Source organism: Cavia porcellus, unplaced genomic scaffold, assembly GCF_034190915.1.
Source record: "Cavia porcellus strain 051 isolate PalLab524CR breed Dunkin Hartley unplaced genomic scaffold, mCavPor4.1 scaffold_1, whole genome shotgun sequence".
Taxonomy (NCBI): domain Eukaryota; kingdom Metazoa; phylum Chordata; class Mammalia; order Rodentia; family Caviidae; genus Cavia; species Cavia porcellus.
In genome coordinates this window covers 24,115,997-24,128,982 of record NW_026947484.1, presented here as the reverse complement: position 1 = coordinate 24,128,982, position 12,986 = coordinate 24,115,997, and positions in this window count along the sequence as shown.

Here is a 12,986-nt window from a genome sequence, read left to right as displayed (position 1 = left end):
AACTCGGTCATAGGGACCACATTCCAACTTTATCACTGATTGTCTAATTCCTTTTTCCCAGTATCTGTAATGTGTGTTGCTAAATTCTTTGTAAACAGTTATATATACACCATCAAAAAACATGCGTTTGGGAAGTTACATCTTTAGTCATGATAATAAAACAATCAATTCAGACAAAGGCAAATAAACATTTACCAAAACAAGTATGACTATAGTGTCGTAAAATATCAGCAGTATTTTAAATTCATATGGTTAGAAAGAAATCCACTTTCTACTTCAAGTCTTGTATAATTATACATTGGGAAGAGAAAAATGCCAAGAAATGCACACTCTCAATCTGCTCACGAACATGTCAGTTTGTTGTGATTTTTCTTCAGCTCCAACTTTTTATTAAAATTGGTTCATGGTTGAAAAGGCTACAGTTAGACTAACAAAATGGTGTGTCAAGGTGCTGCAACCTGTAGCCATCTCTGCAATGTTTTAAACTATTCTGAAAAGCGAGAATGGTAATGCTGAGGGCTCCGACCATACAAAGGCACTTGGGATGCTCCAATGTCTCACATCAAAAGAAATGTTTCATCTTACTCTGCAGCTTCAGCTAATGTATGTAACAGAAATGGATATTAGAAATCCATTCTCATTCCTCGCGATATGAATGCAAACTGAGAAAACAGTAAAAAATCTGCAGTGTCGGCACATTTCCTAGCCTCTGGTGTGTGGGAGAGTGGGAATTATTTATGGACATTCTGGCACAGCCCTAATATTCAAGGTCTGCATATTTTTCTCCGTAAAGAACTGAGGCATAAAAATGCCCTATTCAGATTTCCATGAATTAATCTTAAATGTGAAAGGGAGTGATTTGGAATATCTATTGTTACATGGATTAAAAAGGACTTAATTTCATGGTGTTTGCTTAAGTATTTTGCTATGCATTTCTTTATACTAAGTTAACTATATAACTTTATTACAAAGTAGAGGTAGCTATACTCAGAAATAAAGTTCAGTTAAAGACAAAATCATATGGTATTCTGCATATATGTCTCTACATATATATGTGTGTGTGTGTGTGTATATATATATATATATATATATATATATATAGTTCTTTGTCATTTCTTTTCTGTGTAGACAAAAACAGGAAAGTAATAAGAGTTTTTAACAAACTTGCTTAAATTTTTAGAATATTCTGGAAAGCTTTCTTTTTTCTAATAAAAGTAATGTATCAGCATTCACTAGAGGAACAGATTTAATATAAAATACATGAAATATATAGGATTTCTATGTAGGCTTACAATGGATGCCCGCAGAGTCAGGTATGGAAGAATGCAAAAGGCAGAATGCACTGAGTAGCTGAAAGATCCAGCCTACAGCCTAAGGCCTGGAGTTCCCAGGAGAGGCCTTGGGAACCTGTATCAGTAAGACAAAGAGTCTACTGCGCTGGAAGTAGAGGATCTGAGAAGGCAATTTGGAGGGGGACCCCCAAAGGCGATGGCAAAGACTGGAGCTCAGCCAAAGAAGCAGAACTGAGAGACATACCCATCCCCACCCGTGCTTCATTCTATCCAACACAAGCCTATGGGATGGTGCTAGACTCACCACGGTGTGTCTTCTCTCCTCAGTAAGGTCGTCTTCCTGACACACTGAGACTGTGCTAAAGCAATCAGCAAAACAGTGGTGTTGAGCCTACAGGAGGCTGCCGAGTGGGCACTCAGAACCTCTCTGCCCTGGCGCGAACTAAGCGCACCCAGTAGTGGAACATTCAGCTGTAATTGCAAGGCTGATACTTTGCGATAAATAAGTGGGTTTGGGATCAAAGTTTGGGCACTGGCTCTCTAAAACGTTCTCCATTCCCGACCTAAGTGTATTTTACTAAAGTTTTCACCAAAATTAACTACCATAGGGTATGTTCCCTGAAAGCTGGAATTTGAAAAAAAAAAAAAAAAATTGAACCTGTGTTCTATTTCCTCATAAATTACAAACTGGGCCAATTCAACTCACTAGTTTGAATCAATAGTGGTCAGTGGTGGTTCACTTTTTTTTCCCCCCGTATGTCATCCTGGGTCTTTAAAATAGTACTGAAATAAATCCATTTCATCACCTGTATTCAGAAAAGAAACCATGCATTTCCATTAAAAAAATAAAAAATCTAGGATCAGCCAGGAAAACTTTCCATCTCAATTCATACAATTTAAATGTTCATATACTAATATAATTTTCATAGTGAAAAAACTAGCAATCTCCTTGGATGTGAAAAGGTAAAATGGGTCAGTGAAATATTTCAGAATACTATAAAGTGTATAGCAAAAAGGAATAAAAATCTTGCTGAAGGTGATAATTGTTATTTGGATGCAAGAAACCTATATGATTAGCATCACCTATACGGTTTGTCAAGGGGCATGTGGGACTGGCCCTTTGTCCAGGCAGTTCAAACCTGAGTTTTTCTGGTGCTTGATGTAGAGTGACCACATTCACTGTAAATATTAACAGTTAGGGAAACTCCAGGTGGTATTGACATAAAAGGGAGAATTACCTTCCCCTTCTTGTAAGTTTTTACCTGGACATACATCTGGTATATGCAGTGCAGATATAAAATATATATCTGAACTTTTTCTAAATGAAATCTAAAAACATAAGACTTAGAAGAGTTAAAACAGTATAGCTTATATCATTTTGATGACTTTGCTCACTCATTTTTTCTTTAGTGAAACTCAGCCCACAAAATAGTTTTGAATGTATATATGAAATTTTCTGTCCAGTTCTATTGCCTTGATGTGGTCATTTACCTCAAAGGTCTTATTTTAAACTGACACCACATACAGGCATTTGGATTTCTGTCTAAGTTTCTGTGATCACAAGGCAAACTTCATGATATACCATTAACGCATTGCACAAAAGAGGATGTAGGCACAGTGTGTGAGAAAGATGTTAGCGTTTGTCTCTTTCCGAGAAAGGAAGCTATTTTTTCTATCTTTTTTTCCATATCTAAACCATGAGTCTATTTAACTAGGTAAGTGGAAATATTTAGGATAAAGCAAACATCTAAATATACCACATTGCTAGAAGGTATGTGTAAAGTAAATTTGAAACAGAATTATATGTATTTAATGGGCAAATAAACATATATTTGAAGAGTGTCTGAAATCAGATTTGACATTTGTAGAACTAAAGTAAACACAGGTGGAGTAGCAGTGTATTTGCCTCAGAATGAACACATTGGATTTGATATCTCAGTATAGTTCCAGCTTTAGCTTTCCATAATTCTTTCATTACACATTTTTTTAAAATTCAAATACACTTGTAAGTAAAGAGTAAAAGAAAATCCTAAAATCACTGTATAATTTGTAGCTAATCTTTTGAAACCAAAGTTTCAGAAGATGGAGTTCACACCAGATATTTTCATAGTTAACCTCAGACTATTAATTTCAGCCATTACTGCCAAGAAATCGACCTTTACTAAATGATAGTTTTACTTACAATTTTTATTTCAGAGTTTCACCTTTTTGCAAGTACTTGTATTGATTATATTCAGTGTCCCTATTGTACACTTTTCTGAGCTAAACAAGTTCTTTGTGTTGATGAATAGTTTATGTGTGAGCCTTTAGTACATAGACTTCTTTGCAAAGCTGATTCTTGCCAGAATATTTCATGCTTTCTTGATGCCTTGGCATTAATGCTTATATTGCCTTGCTGGCATAAGTTATTTTTTCATTCACAATGAAACAAGTAGCTCAATGTAAAATGCATTTTTAGATGCAGTTTTAAAATATGTCAAGTGACAAATCAGAAGTAACACAAATAGACTCATTCATTTGAGAGAGGAAAAGAAAATAACAAAAACAAATGAAACTTTTCCTGTTCCAACCTTATAACTTTCTTAGTTCTAGGAAGTCAGTATAACTGGCTGAGGCAAAGATGGGATTTATGTAGAATTTTTTTATACTTTTATATACATGAAAACCTGAGATATATAAAATAATACAAAACATGGAAATAAAGAAAATTTTAAATATTAAAAAAATAAATTATACCTAGAAATATTATAAAACTATGTTAGATATCCCTTGAGAAGGGAAACTTTTGAATAAATAAATGGACAATAGACTGATATAGTTGTTTCTGTCTGAGATGAATGTTTAATGTTATAAAAGTGTATTAATAAAACTACAATCAATATTTATAAAATTAATCACAGTCTTATCTGCATAACTCTAGGAACCAGGCATCTTCAGCAAAAATTTATACTACAGAACTTGAATCAAAGTCACTTACAGGCACTTTCACTACCTTTAAATAAAAATTTTGAAGGCAAGACAGACAAAATAATAAAATTAATTAATAAGAAATATTCCTCAGATAGTTTTAACAATTTTATAACTCTTTGAAATAATTTTAAACAGTAGCTTACAGAATTATGACTAAAATTAGAGACAATTCATAAGGCAAAAAATTAGAGTTAAGTATATCATATGAATCTCATTCAAAAAATACCACTTAGGCTAGAAAACGTGTGTGCTGTTTAGTTTCTCCTGGGTTATTTTTTATAAAACAGACAGAAGACTCATGTTTCTTAGGAGTAGACATTGGCCTTAGGTCTGCGCCTGTGCTGGAGGGTAGGAGATTACAGCCAGGACAGAGTGTATAAACAACCGGGCAGAATGCACCAAAGATCATAAAAACCCAAAGAACATGACCAAATATGACTCTCAGACTCCCAAGCACCGGACACAGAACCATTCAGAAAATGATGTTTTCAATCCCTTATCTAAATCTGGCAGGACCAGTCACAAAAGGACTATTTTCAAAACTTTATTTATGTCAGCGGGGAACCCAGGTAAGTCTTCCCGTGAAGAAGTTTCAATCTGATGCCAAATCAAATGAGTTTTTAATAGGTCAACTGTCTCAGTGCCTTATGTGCATGAGAGAAAAGCCAAACCAGGAATTTCAGATAGAGGAAATAGCTTTCTCTTATGCTTAATGCTTCCGTGAGTCTTTTTATTGGCCCACTCTCACCCTGAGCAGTGAACGTCTTTCCCACTTTCAATAAGTGTGTGCTTGCACTGCCTTGTCTGTACATCGTGTTAAATTCTTTGTGAAGGACACCAAGAGCAGTAAAAGACTCCCAGAGGGCCCATCATGCGGAAACACGCTGAGTATTGGAATGAAAGTTAATAGAAGACTTGAAGATGGAGTAAATTACTGATAGAGCAATTTTCCCTTCTGTGTCCACAAAATGTGCCTTGAATCTAACCTTCTTTCTGAAAAGAAAGGTGACAAAATCTCTGAAATGTGACATTTTCCAAATAGAACAATCTAAGACATCCAATTTTCATCTTATTCACTATTACCACTAGTCCTTTACCATAACTAAAATCAGAGGTTTTGTTATGACTGAATAGAACAGTCATTAATTATAACTATTCTTCAAAAATGTTTGATGAGATAGATTTCTTCAAATTCTCCTCCAGCATCTACAGAAACTAATTGCATTTGAGCTACACTATTAAAGTATAAAGTTCTGGCTGTATTACATTTCAGAAGATGAAGCAACTGAAAGAATAGTTCATAGTCAAAGAATTTGCAGAGTGACTAGATTTTGCTCCAAATACTAGAATAAATATCTGTGGGTTATTTAATCCTTTTTTTTGCTCTGTCCCTCATAAATGCAGACTGAATAGTGTGACACATTTACTTTCCATGTGAAATTGTCAGATATAATGACAATGGTTGACGTTTCTTTGGAAAAAATCTAACAACTCTGAGGATACACAAGTAGTCACCAACAAGATTTCATTTTTCTTCTCTTAAGATTTTATTTTTTAAAAATTTCCCACAATGGGAGAAATGTCCATGGACCTGACAAGCACGATGACTGTTTACCTTTGGGTAATAAAACCAGTTTCATTTCTCTTACTTTTGCTAGTAGTTCCTAAATACCATATATTCATATAGAATCTATGCTCAAGGTACTTTCCTACATTATTCAGCAAGCATCTATTGCCTTCAATTCAAGATCTTATGAGAGCAAAAAATTGAGTCTTTATTTTAAATTCAGATTTTATTTTAAAGATAAAATTTCTTTAATTAACTGTAATCTAGAAGTCAGTTTTGTACTTAATTCTAACAAAAGAGATAACCCTAACCTTGATATTATAAACAAAAAGATTCAAAAACAATAAAATTTCTTTTGATCAGTCAATAGCTCTTTTTTTTTCAGACTTAATTTTCAAAAATTAAAACCAAAATTTGAAATAGGTAATTAACTTACTTGAGGCTTATGTAAAAACTTATTAGATTTTTATGAAAAAAATATCACTTACAAATGTTTATATGTATTTTCTCTGCTTTGAGCATGGCATTTAACTTCCTATATCTGGATAGTATCCATAAATAAGACAAAATGAGGAAGTCATAACCCACTGCTTGGACATTTTCAGAGCAAATCTCTGGCTGAAAATTGAAAGAACACTGTTACTCAAAACATGAGGTATTAATAATTTTGAGCAGTTAGCAAAATATTAAGTTCAATTTTGGCATCAGTAACTATCAGTAACTGCATTTCTCTCTCATTTTGGCTTATCCAGTTTAGTTGGATCTAACATTGATTTCGAATTAATAGCACCAAAGGTAAGATGGAAAGAATTATCAATAAATATTGATTTACGAATAATGTTAATTTTTAAAGCATATATTCAACATTTATCCTTATATATTCTTCAGGCATTTAAATATATACCTACATATACATCAGGGACTGTACTCAATATAGAGAACACAATGATTGATGAAGTAAATGTTATTTTTGGTATAATGAAACTTTCTTCCTAGTGAGGATAAAAAATTATGAAGAAATGGATTTGCTAAACGACTAAAAAAATCATATTTAGATAAATTAAGAAAAACAAACAATGGGATTTATAGACTAACTATACTCTTTGCTTAAAGTCAGCAAAGCCTTCCTGTTGAAGGGATTTGTAACCACAGACCTCAAAGACAAGGAGGAACCTGTCATTACAGAGGTGGAAGGAGGGAAGGAAAACGGGAAGGAAGGAAAGAAGGAAGGGAGAGGGAAGTAAAAAGAGAGAAGAGGCAAAGCAGTAAAGGAAGAGTATGGCAGGGAGGAAAGAAGGAAAGAAAAGAAGAAAACAAAAAAGAAATAAGATATGCCTGTTAATTTTTAAGTGATCTTTGTCTGGAATTACTTTCCACCACAGTTCTGGCTACGCAGATGTCATGAGGCTGAGAAATGTCAGAAAAGGAAAGATTTATTTCACAAATAAAAATAAATTCAATTTTGAAAACTGAACATGAATAAATGGAACATAGCTTCCAAAAAATTATGGAAGATGTGTCTAAATATATTATCTTTCATTTGCAATAAAAGATCGATCACTAGTAATTAGTGTCTGTTCATTAATAACAAATGTTCTCAGATTTAACTAATTTCCTGTGTTGATCATGTTGTAAAATTGCCAGTGACAATTTGTAACAATTTCCACAGGATATTCAAAATCCTCCAGTGGCTTCCTTAAAATAAGTGGGTGAGTGGGGGATATGTTAGAGAGTCTTAAAGATACAAATATACTGACAATTAGAATACTAAGAAACTGTCTCCAGTGATTCACAACAAAACTCTCTCTCCTTGTCTTTGGAACTAAGAAAACTAGATGATGTTTTAGGCATTATTACTAGGTCATTTATGCTAACTGGAAAGGAATAGAGCATGATTAGAAAGATACAATTTCCTTACCATGAGGCCAGTTTACTTTTCTGTGACATTTACCTTGATTCAGACTGATCATTTAGATGTGCACAGAATACATTCAATGTTTCTTCTATGTGACATTTTTCAAACACTTTTAAAGAAAGATATAGCCACATTCACTGTATTTAAGATTAAATATCCCCAGTATTATCAGCCATTCCTTTTGTTCATTTATATTTTAATTGTTTCTCCATACATATTTCAATTCATCAATAAGCAGTTTAAAATGTGTTTCTAACCAGTGAGCACAGTATATGCATTCTAAGCATGGAATGGGCCAGATACAGAGACACTAAGTTTACAATATTCTGAATGAGGAACTGAAAAATGTTTTAGAGTTCAGCAGGAAAAGGGTCTTTTTAAATTGCTTCTATGATCTTTAAGGACCTTGATGGATCTGATTCCTATCTACTTCCCTCACAGCTGTCCAAGTTCCTGAGCTCCAACTACTGCCACAGTGGGTTCCTAATCCTGCCTTACCTCAGCCTGGGAACAGTGCAGAGGACATGAAACACTTGCCTGCCTACTGGGTCACTGCACTTGTTGCTATAACCATGTACTCAGCCATTCCTTATGCCCCAGTTTCGCACTTCTTTGCCTCACCCCTCCCGGGCCCTTCACACTAATCACCTTATCCTATGCATTAAAAATCCAGTTAATTAAATTGGACTCTAACTCTGTGTTGAAGATATTCTAGGAAGTCTCATCCAGAATCCCCAGATTCAAATTGGGTGTGTCCTTTACTGATTTGTTACCATTTATCTAACAGATCTAAGCATTTTAAAATGATCCCATTGAAAATGGTTCAGTTAAAGTTAAACTATTGCGGTCAGGCATGGGGGTATATGCCTATAATTCCAGCACTTGAAATGCTGAGGCAGGAAGATCACCGCATAGTGGAGGGCAGCCTAGGTTGCATAATAAGTTCAAGGCTGGACTGAACTGTAGTTCAGTGACTGATACCCTTCTCAATTGGTTCATTCATTAATTAGTTAAAAAATGAAACTGCTATGAACATATTATCAGACTAAAAATTCCCTAATATCATGTCAGTAATATTAGCAAACAAATACTATTGTAGATCCATAAAAATAGCATAACAAACAAAGAATCAAAATAAACAAGCTTATGGTTCACTACAGGAACAGAATCAATAGGAAATATATGTATCATTAAGCAGTGAGGTTTATTAGAGAGACTTACAGGATCCAAAGTAGGAGAATTCATAATGGTCATCTGCAGAATCAGAGGTAAAAGAGTTCGCAGTGGCCATATGCACACTGGATGGTAGACGGTTCCAGTCGCTGCTCAGCATGGCAAGGCAGAAGCTTTGGAATGAGGAATCAAGGATGCAGCACAAAGTTGAAGTCCTAAAAGTTCACTGCAAAGTCTCCCACTTGTGGCAGTGTGACAGGTTGTTGGGAGCCGCGTCTGTGATAGCTCGCCTTGTGCGGCGGACGTGCGGCCTGTGGTAAAGAGCAAAGCCTGAGGTAGATTACCCCTCCCATCGAATATGTTAGTTTCCTGCTTACCGCGTAAACAACCCGCTCAACAATATAGTCTGCCTGGCAACTGATGATGTTAGCCAATCAGCTTGCCTTGCTTACTTTAACATGATTGGACACTGTACCCGTATATATACCGGTGCCACCCCTGGGCGGAAGAAAAAGCCAGGTAGAAGCCCAAAAGTAAAAGCCCAAAAAGAGCCGCGGAGAGCGGACCGGTAGAGGCTTCGGAGCGAAGCCCGGAAGGAGCCGCGGGGAGCGGACCAGAGGAGGCTTCGGCTGGGAGCGATCCCAGGGCAGGCTGTACGGAGAAGGAAAATAAAAAGAAAAGGTTGTCCACTACCAGACTTTGTCGTGTGTCCTTCCTGCCGGCCGGGAGCGGACATCGACAACAGGTCATGACTAACAGTCATATCCTTTTAGAGCAATTCCCACTGAAGTACTGTCTCCAAACAGGCCTTATCATCCAGGTTTTGTAATGGAAATCATAACTGTTGGTTTTTCCATGGTGCAGTTTTGCATCCATAACTTATATTTTAATGATAAAGGAATAAAACTAAGGAGGACAGGATGGATGATTGCATATAAAATTGATGTAGTGAATGCAATGAACATTTGTTAGCACTGTACTAAAATACTGCTACTAATTGGATACAGCTAAAGTAAAAGTATTGGGTAATAGATACCTCAGAAATGTATATTAGAGCAGCCAGTGAGAAAGAGACAGTCAAATCAAAGAGTCAGAATAGACACACGGTTATTTTCTTAAATAAAGTCAAATTTGGTACTCCCAAGAACCACAGATCTTATAAATTCATGAAAACCTAGGATTTCAGATCCTAGAATCCCAAACTGCTCGTACACTGTAAGCATCTGAAAATGATTGAGAAATGTTTGAACAGCAATATAAAATATTGACTTTATAATAATAATTTAGAACAGCTTAAAAATAAAAGTTTGTAAGTCTGAAACTGATACATATAACACAGATTTTTAGATATGTAATTGCTGTTATTTAGACAATGACTGAAGTATAACATTACTCAGTCCCACTTCTATTAAGGGAGAAATTCCTAAGTGGCTTATTATTGCTGTTAATTGAAAATGTCCCACCATACTCTGAAATACACCCAAAATAAGAACTATCAACTATAGATAAACAAGTTAACAATATTTGCTATGACGTTTTTCTACCAAAAATTTTTCCATATATATAATGTAAGATTATGTCAAAGTTATAAATATTTTGTTTTATATATATATATATATATATATATATATAATTATTTTCATTTTTATTTCAGACAGACAATTTCCATTATCTGAAATCAGTAGGCTATATGTGAATCTGACTCCATCGGTCCATGTTCTATGAATGGAAATAAAATTTGAAGATGGACTTTAAGATGATTTGAATGGCAAAGTAGTACATAATATGCTTATAAATTCATGAACAATAAAAATAGTAATACTTCACTTTACCTGTTTAATTAAGTACTTTTTTAGGATCCTTTCCATTTATATCACTTGACACCATTAAATTTAGGTCTTAAAATATTAAGTGTATCTGGATTTAATATAATATCTCTCATTAAAGATGCTGTTTTTACCATTGAGATGCTTGCACTTCAAAGAAGCATCTTATACTTACAACTTCATCTTTTTTTATTATTTAAAAGGAAAAAAAAGCAGAAAGGGGTACAAGTTATATAGAATTTCAGAAAAAAAATAAACAGTAGGAAATCACTACTTAATGGAATACATATTGTCATCTTAGGAATATTTGTTCAAGTTACAAAATTAAAGTGGACATTCATACAGTGAGACTGCAAAGAGTTCTGTTCAATGATCCAACAAAACTCAGTAATATCATTGTCTATATTATACACTTAAATATACCTGCAGTTATATTGTTTAGAGCACTTTCTTTTCCTCTCTTTTCTACAATGATATTACACATTTTGGGTTTTATTACTCCCACAGTTCTTATTACTTTTTTGGAAGAGAGTAAAACCAAATGTGACATAACAAAACAAAGTCAGTCAAATCAAAAGGGTGGACATAATAGATAATGTAAAAACATAATACAAAGTGATCAACAATGGTTACCATAATGCCTCCAACTATCTCAAAAAGAATTGCCTATATCATCAGTTATAATAAAATTGAACAAAACAGTAAAGAATGAAACCAACAAAACCAAAACGTTGAAGACATTACAGGTCTTCAAAAGTAAATAATAGTCAACCAGAATGGGCGTCATAATGAATCCCACTATCTTCACAGCTGTTACCTAAACTTTTGAACCTGGTACTATGATGCAAAACAGAATTGAGGAACATCAGTCAAAACAAGATGGTGAGAGCAATGCAGGGCTTCAAATCAAGTTAATAGAAAATCAAAGTGGGTTACTATAATATATCCTGCTATTTTTTATTTATTTTCCCTTAATTAAAAGGATAAAAATAAAAAAGTAAATAATAAAATGGAGATTGAGATAAAAGAGGGCATAACAACAAAACAGTGCAGATCAAAACATAACCATTAAGCAAAATAGTGTTTCACCACAAGATAATCCCGACATAAAAGTAGTTACCATATTGTCTCTTTCCTTGAAATCTTTGAGTACAACTTCGTATACTGTAGCATCAAATATATCAAAACAATGTAAAACCATTCAAGAGAATGAGAGTATTACAGGGTATTTAAAATCAACTAACAGAAAATGAACAATGGTTTTGTATAGTCTCCTTGTCTATAAAAGTTTTTGTCTATACTATCACATATAATAAAATCCAATAAAATACAACATGTTAAGACCTATGGAGACAGAAGAAGAAAAGCTTAATGGGACTTCAAAACAAGACGATATTAAATCAGCACTACCTATTATGATGTCGTTTTCTCCAAAATAGCTGTTCCTATCATCCAATCTTCTCTACCTCATTTCTGTTGAGACCTTTATCTGTCATTAGTTGTCAGTTTGTCTTCTTCATTTTGTTTTCTGCTCCATTCATTGGCCTCTCTGCCATTATTTCTGGATTCTTGATATTTTTTCTTTTTTAGAATATCCTGCAGTATTCTCTGTAGAGGTGAATTGGTGGTTGCATATTCCCTTAGTTCCTCTTTATCCTGGAAGTACCTTGTTTTTCCATCAATTTCCAGGGATAGTTGTGCAGGATATATCAATCTTGGCTAGAGGTTATTATCTTTCAAAGCTTGAACTATTTCTCTCTACGCTCCTCATGATTTGATGGTTTGTGCCAAGAAGTCTGCTGTAATTCTGATGGGTGTTCCCTTGTAAGTGATCTGTTTCTTGTCTCTCATGGCTTTTAATATTCTGTTCTTATATTGGATTTCTGGTATTTTGATTATTATATGCCTGGGTATAGCTCTGTTTGGGTTGTAGGTAGCTGGGGTCCTGTTTGCTTCATACATCTGAGTATCTTTACCTTTTGCTAAATTAGGAAAATTCTCCTGGATTATTACTGCAAGTAGCTTTTGTAGTTCATTTCTTTGTGTCCCTACCTCTTCTTTTATGTTCTTAATTCTTCAGTTATAGATCCTCTTATCATCTTCTAGCCTTTGTATTATTGCTGTTTGTTTCTTTGTTATTTTTAAGTTTTTCATTTTATGTTCCCATATTACAAATCTGCCCTCCAGTTCAGATAATCTATCCTTAGTTTCTTTCAAGCTGTTATGCCAGTTTTCCATAGAGT